Source organism: Sinocyclocheilus anshuiensis, unplaced genomic scaffold (assembly GCF_001515605.1).
Source record: "Sinocyclocheilus anshuiensis isolate Anshui unplaced genomic scaffold, SAMN03320099.WGS_v1.1 scaffold1430, whole genome shotgun sequence".
NCBI lineage: Eukaryota > Metazoa > Chordata > Actinopteri > Cypriniformes > Cyprinidae > Sinocyclocheilus > Sinocyclocheilus anshuiensis.
Window position 1 is genome coordinate 932,461 of NW_015555721.1, and position 7,555 is coordinate 940,015.

A 7,555-nucleotide genomic window follows, 5' to 3' on the forward strand; every position below is an offset into this window, starting at 1 on the left:
CTCCCCCTAAACCTACGCCTTACAGGAAACTTTGTGCTATTTCAGATTTTCAATACACCCCATTCTGTGTGATTTATATGCGTTTTGAAAAGTGGGGACATGGGGTAATGTCCTGAAAAGTCACCTTCTCCTTGTAATACCTATGTCATACCCTTGTCATTATACAAATTGATGTCCTCATTTGTCACAAAAACGCGCACACGCACACACACACTATTAAATTAAGTGTGCAATTCTTGGCTGAGGCAGCAGAGGGCAGCATGGTACTTCAGTGGCAGGTTGGAGCACAAGGCACAGGTCCAATAATAGGAGAGCATGTGCTGTCACTACAAGCACAAGCAGCCATAAGTACACACCTCTCTGGCACTGAATTAAAGCAAGACCTCTGTCAACTTCCTGCTATGGGGCCATCGCTCACACCTATACGAGCACCTCGTCTACACTCCCATACATATGCACACACAGGTGACTGAGGGCAAAGTGTAAGATAGATAACACAAAAATACATGACACCGAGGGTCTTTGTCTTTCCTCTAGACCACAGTTTCATGAACCCCTAGTGGTGTGTGAGAATGTGGCGGAAATGCCAATGGCACATTAAATAACATAAAAAGGTGTTGCTTTTTTAAGGAAATGTAGAAAACGATAATTTAAATGTAATAAAAATAACAAAAAGGAGCCTAAAAACGTAAACTGTCGTCATTTAGTCTCACTCATCTCAAGAATGTCTAAGCTTTAAGTTCACCATTCACTTTCACTGTATGGGGAAAAAAAAGAAGCTTGGACATTCTGCTAAATGTTTCCAAACTATAAACCTTACTCGAAGGAATATCTCATGTAAATTTTAGGTAAATCTTTTAGATCATAAGGGTTAAACAGATTAAAAGAAGCTCTCCAGAGAATGCTTTGAGTAGATCTGAATAGTTGTACGTAAGCAGCACAGTGATCGGAGACTCCAATGCTGCATCGGGTTTGTTTTGTTAGTGAATTGAAAGAAAGACAAACTTTCAAACACAAATAGTGCAACTAAAATTGCACCATTTGTTGGAAGCAATCAGCACTACATCTGTGGATGTTCTGTCTGTACCATCCCCGCTGAAATCAAAGCTGTATTTCCCATCCTCCCTTTAACTGATAACACATTTAATGACTTCAGCTCATACCCTCCCCCAATAACAGCACAGAATTTGTTTCGCTCTTTTCCCCCCTCGTTCTTTTTGAAAACTTTTCTTTCCCTTGGCAAGCGGCTCTTTTTTTCTTGTTCTCTCTTGCCCCTTCAGGGTCCCTCCACTCAGGTCCTCCCTCTTTCTTTCTCTCTGAGTCACATTCCATCTTTCGTTTCTCCCCCTCTCTGAGCTCAGGAATGCAGCAGACCCAGCAGCCTGAACTAATGACCCCGATTCACCATCCCTCCCTCTTTCCCTCTCTTTACCTCTTGCTTTTCCAGCCAGCAAAACTCCCCAAAGTCAAACAAAAAGGAAGAACACTTTTTCTCAAGTACATTAAGTTTGATTCAAAGTGATTTCGGCAGTAAGATTATTAACACCATGTGAGCATAGTATACTGTTGTTTCATATGCGCTATGAAGTCAAACTATTTATTCATTTCACAGGGACAATAGAGAATAACACTGTAGCATAAGATTTCATGCATTCAGTCGATGGTTAGGCTTTAAAACAAAAGACACACACACAAAAAAAAAAAAGACATTTGAAATGTGAAAACCAGTGCAATTTTCATTTTTTCCCCGTTTTATTAATAACTTTAAACTCTGCATTGTTCATTCTGGTAGAAAATGTAATTAATTACTAAATGAATTAGTGCTGTCAAACGATTAATCACATCCAAAATAAAAGTTTTATTAAATAATGTATGTGTGTGTACTGTGTATATTTATTATGTATATATAAACACACACACATACAGTATATATTTTGAAAATATTTACATGTATATATTTATATTAATATAATACTATATATAAATATATTTAATATTTAAGCATAGCATAGCATATTTTTCTGAAATATATACATGCATGTGTATTTATATATAGATAATAAATATACACATTACACACACATATATTATGTAAAAAAAACGTTTATTTTGGATGCGATTAATCGCGATTAATCTTTTGACAGCACTAAAATTAATATAATAAAACAAAAGAGAGAAAAACAAATCTATTTAGAAATATTTACTTTTTCATTAAATACTCTTAACTCATCATTCATTTCAATAATTATTTTTATAATAATAATAATATTAACAAAATAATAACTAAGTTAATTCTGGTGGGAAATTATTTCAATAATGATTTATTGTCATCATTATAAAACAAAAAAGAAAAACTTTGAGCTCTGTCACTCATTCTGGTGGTAAATTATAATATATATAAATATTAATATTATTGTTTTTATAAAACAAAAAGAAAGAAATCTGCTTTTTAAAAGCTCATTCTGGTGGTGGATTATATCAAATTATTTTTATTACAAAACAAGCGAGAGAAAAACAAATGGTCAGTTTTTAAAAATATTTGTAATTCCTATTAAAAACTGTTATTCATTCTGCTGGTAATTTATTTAAATAATTATTTAATTTATTACAAAACAAAAGACAGAAATTAAGTAAAACAGTATATGAAAAACTGTGCTAACAAATCTTTTTTACAAAACGTTTTAATTCTATTAAAAACTTTGAACAGAGTCATTCATTCTAGTGTTAAATTAAGTTTAAATAGTTATTTAAATTACTGTAAAGCATTCTCAGCACTACCACAAGGGGTGCTATGGTGCTGTCTCTCACTTTTCCCTTTCATATCAACTAAAGCAGAGCAACGGTTTAAAAACAATAGCTGAGAAATCTAGTTAGACTGTTGACATGTTTACAGCAAGCGAACTGAATGTCACATCTGGTTTAATTGTACATTTAATCTGGCATCACCCTCCGGAAGTACTTAGGTTTGTCAGTGTCACAATAACAAAAGGCCATATGCTTGCAACTTGCACTCGTGTAGTAGAGCATGTGTCTGGCCTAAACTCAAAATGCACCTCTGTTTTCCTGGATTGTGACCCAGACTCATCGTGAACGTGTTTAGTCTGATGGGTGAGGGGAGGCTCGTTGTTTTTACGACCACAGCCCCACAATCAATAGAGTGAAATTTACCACCTCCCCAAAGAGTATCACCCACAATATCCATTAAGAGCTCTGCCTCCAGCCCAATCCCTCAAGCATACAGCCTTTTCTTTAGCCTAATTATCTCAATTAAGCTGCGATTACTGATAATTACACAAATAACCCACAACATGATGATATGGACCCCTTGAAATTTCTAACACCCCTTTATATTTCAATTTATGAGCCTTGATTTCGAAACCCCTAATAATGAATAAAGTGCTACGGCTGGATACGTTTTATAATAGCTTTGCGGTAAACGCTTACAGCTACATTCTGAATCCCCAACATATTACGAGCCAGAAAAGCCACCGCATCTCAATGTCTGTATGTCTTTAAGAAGATTAATAAAGCCAGCCTGTTAAATCTTTCAATTAGCACACTTCATTAATACAAACACACCGCCATGCTAATGAAATAATGTACATTTTAATGCGCCGCATCTGTCCAAGTTGCACTAATATCCTTCCATTAAATTTATGAACGATCGGCGCAAACGCACGCCTCTTCTCGCGGCAAGGAATTCCCTCATTTGTGAAGGAAAAGGTGCAATAGGGCCGAGCAGAAAAAGCCAGCGAGCGGTATGAAATATTCAGAGCGCCCGGCTGGGTTTGAGTGCATACATAATCAGGCACAGGTAGGGCACAGGTGACGTGTTAAGCGCAGACGAAGGTATTGTGTTCGCTGCTGGAAGCAGTACATTAATGCTGCCATTTTCTGTGCATTACTGGAGAAGCAGTCCATCACGGCTGTGTTCGAGGCTCGGGCCTCGTCTGTCTATTTCTCTATGCCTCCCTCTGGTTCGCTCGCCCTCCCTCCTCCTTTGGCTTGGGCCGCTCTCCCGTCATACCCCGCCTCCTTTTCTCTCTGTGCCCCCAGCCACCTCCCCCCATCCTCTGCTCTCCATTTCAGTCGAGTTCTCCATGTGAGCCACAATCCCTCATGCTGTCAGCCCCCCCTCTACCTCTCTCTGTAGACAGACAGGATTAGCATTTTAATTGCATCAGCTCCCTTGGGTATTCTCAGCCTTTCACTGGGAGAGCGCGAGGGAGCAGAAGGGGGGAAGAGAAGGTAAGGAGAGAAAAAGAGGAGAACTGTGGGGGGAAAGCAGCAAAAGGGAGTCGCAGGAGGAGATAAAATAGCGAGGAGGAGAGCAGACAGAGATGGAAAAATGGAGGGGGCAGGGAGAGCGTGAACGAGAGAACGCGAAAGATGATCGCAGTGGGCTGCAAACGAGTGTGGGGCGACACTTAGGAAATGACAACGCTCTGACCACAACAGCCAATAAATCAAAAGGAGGAAGGCAAACACGACGGGGGAGGGATCTGTGCGCGCTGAAAAGCACACCCACATGGACGCAAACAAACATGCTAACCTGAGAGCTAAGTGGGATGTAAAAAAAGGGGAATTTATCTTCAAAACAAAAACGACTGCAGTGCCATTACAGTCGAAGTGAAATACGAGGGTCATTCCTACTTTACGCAGTGCATTTTCATGTCCCCATCTCACACACCCTTTCATATACTGTGTAAATACTAGATGTGCTTCTTCATTTGATTCTTTCTCCTGCGTTTTTGGGGAACATTGTTTTAATTGATGTCAATTATTTACAGAAATTAACACTTTTATTTGGCAAAATTCTGTTTAAAAAAAATCGTGTTCTTTTGAACTTTCTATTTATTTGAATATATTTCCACAAATATATTAAGCAGCACACCTGTTTTCAACATGAATAATAAGGACTGTTCCTTGAGCATTAAATCAGCATATCAGAATGATTTCTGAAGTGTCATGTGACACTGAAGACTGGAGTAATGATGCTGAAAATACAGCTTTGCATCACCGGAATAAATTACATTTTAAAACCGTAAAATAGAAAACAGTTATTTTAAATCATAATAGTATTTCATAATATTTCTATTTTACGGTATTTTTTGATGTATCAAATAAACATTGCCTTGGTGAACATTTGAGACTTCTTTCAATGACTTCTGTGAGATTTTGTGGTATTGGTTGGTTTGCTGAAGACATTCGATAAAATCATTTGACGGAAAACAGTATAAAAAAATAAATAAATAAATAAAAACCACCCTAACATCTTGATTTTGTTAAGCACTCTGTTAATTTAAATTCCTGAGCCTGACCAAAGCATATTTCTGAAAGTTTTATAGAAATACTTCCTGAAATCACAACACATGCATATTTAATGAGCACTAGTCGTTCCTGTTGTGAATTCTAAGGAAACGCAGAGCTTTTCACGCACATTAAAATGTAAGTCCAGATCCAAACGCACCTCGCCACAAATTTTTAAAAAGACCTGCAGCTGTGTTGGCTTCATAAAAACTAAAAAACAGAGCCCAAAACAAGCCCTAACTTCAGACACAGAATCTGGTAAAGCTACAAGGGTTAATAGTTGCCAAAATCACTTAAGCAACTTAGGCAGGGAATGACAACACTTGCCCAAAGATTCGGACAAACCCAGAAACCAAAAGAAAATGCTGACAACATTGCAGAGAATGCGTCAACCAGCGCATGTGGCGGGATTCGCGTCTCATGAGAAACTACGAGAGGAGGGCTTCTTGAGCAAGTGCCAGGGTGGTATAAAGCCACAAAATCCACCGGTAAGTTCCTGCTGTTAGCAGCTCAGGTTAAGCGGCGTCTGCGGGGCCTATTTAGCGGCACCCAGTGGCACGCACACATGGGCCCGTCCACGCCCTGTGAGGAGCGGCCATTGGTCAGCGTCAACAGAGGAGGATACGATTAGGGTGTGAATAGCGCTCCTACCTTAGGCAAACATGCCGCCTGCTCCGACTTGTCATTTATCAGCTCTTAATTAACTCAACTAGCATTTCATAGACCAGAGCGGCATACAACAGGCTTCGCTCGACACGCAGAGACCGGTCAAACAAGATCACGCAGGTGAGAACACACTCCACCAGCTCGGTGCACTCAGGTGAAATGCAGGGCCGAGGACAAAAGAAGTCTCCGCAGATGACTTCACTCTGGGAGGAAGAAGGCTGTTGCCGCGGCGATACGTCCTACCGACACGCCCTCCTCTCGCCCGCTCCCCGGCTCATCAGCGCAGCTGCCTCCTGTGCTAATTAGCACCGCCTCTTAAGGAGCTCCTAAAGACCTTGTGAAAAATGAACGCTCATTTGAGAGGTCGTTAATTTGCACTGTTATGCAAATTAGGTGGCAATTAAGCAATAGATCAGAGGAGCGGCTCCCATTTATAACGAGCAAACGAGAAATATGACAGAGGCAAACAGGGCCGGGCAGAGTGGCGGCTGGATGCGCTGAGGGGGAGTGTAAACTAACCTTAGCCCACTGCAGCTCTGGCCGACAGACAGACAGACAGAGACAGAGAGAGAGAGACAGAGAGACTGCATTGTGCCATGTGTACAGGTGAATGGCACAGCATGTTCAAGTAAGAAGATGAGACGGCCACAGCTGCAGCGCTGAAGCTTTTACTGTATCATCTTGTGCTCTTCATGCAATCGTAAAACTACATTTTGAGTGTTATTTTTGGCCTTTTTTATTATTTATAGGAGAGTAAAGAGAGTACAGGAAATGTTGGAAGGAAGGAGGAGGATCAGGAATAGGTGATGACGCATGACCACCACCGCTCAATGTTGGCCCATCTAGAGACACCTTCACTTTAAAATGCCCATGCAAAAGTTGCCATCCCATTGACAGAATTTTGTGGGTGGTTGCCAGGATGTTGCTGTGCAGTTGTTAAGGTGTTCTGGGGCCAGTTGCATAAACATAGCCTCTATGTTAAAATGGTGTTTTAAAATCTAGGATGACAAACTAGCAGTTAGCCAAGGGGTAATCAATTTTATTTTTTAGATTCAACTTAGACTAATCTATTAGTCTATTAGTCCTTTTATGCAACTTAGGGTTGTGCAAATAGACGATAGTATCATGTATCGACGATAGTCAGTGATATCACGGTGGCTGATGCCTTTGACGATAGCAAGGAGGATTATTATTATTATTATTATCAGGCTAGTATTATTATCTAATTAATATTAGGGCTTGTTTGTTCCACCATATTTCTTTTTCTGTGTTTTTACAGTGTTGCGCGTTATAACCAATCACACACAATTACGTTGAGCTTATGAATGCAGTGGCCAATCAGAGGCGCTTAGATGAGTCATCGCTGAAACGGCGGAGTTTTGTTGTTCAGTGCGTGTGCTCACTGACTGAATTCTGCTCACTCACGAATTCTCATTATAAACAACAAAGTGCAGATGTACGTGCGATGCAAGTATAAGACATAGCTTCACTGATTATAACGGGAGTGTTTTTTAAAGGGGTCATATGATGCTGCTAAAAAGAACATTATTTTGTGTATTTGGTGTAATGAAATATGTTT

At 39.8% G+C, this 7,555-nt stretch overlaps 1 protein-coding gene across 5 annotated transcripts in view; it reads right to left on the reverse strand.

The window, feature by feature from the left end:
* Nucleotides 1-7,555, reverse strand: part of LOC107672472 (pre-B-cell leukemia transcription factor 1-like) — a 45,745-nt gene that overhangs the window by 12,538 nt on the left and 25,652 nt on the right. The window lies entirely within an intron of this gene.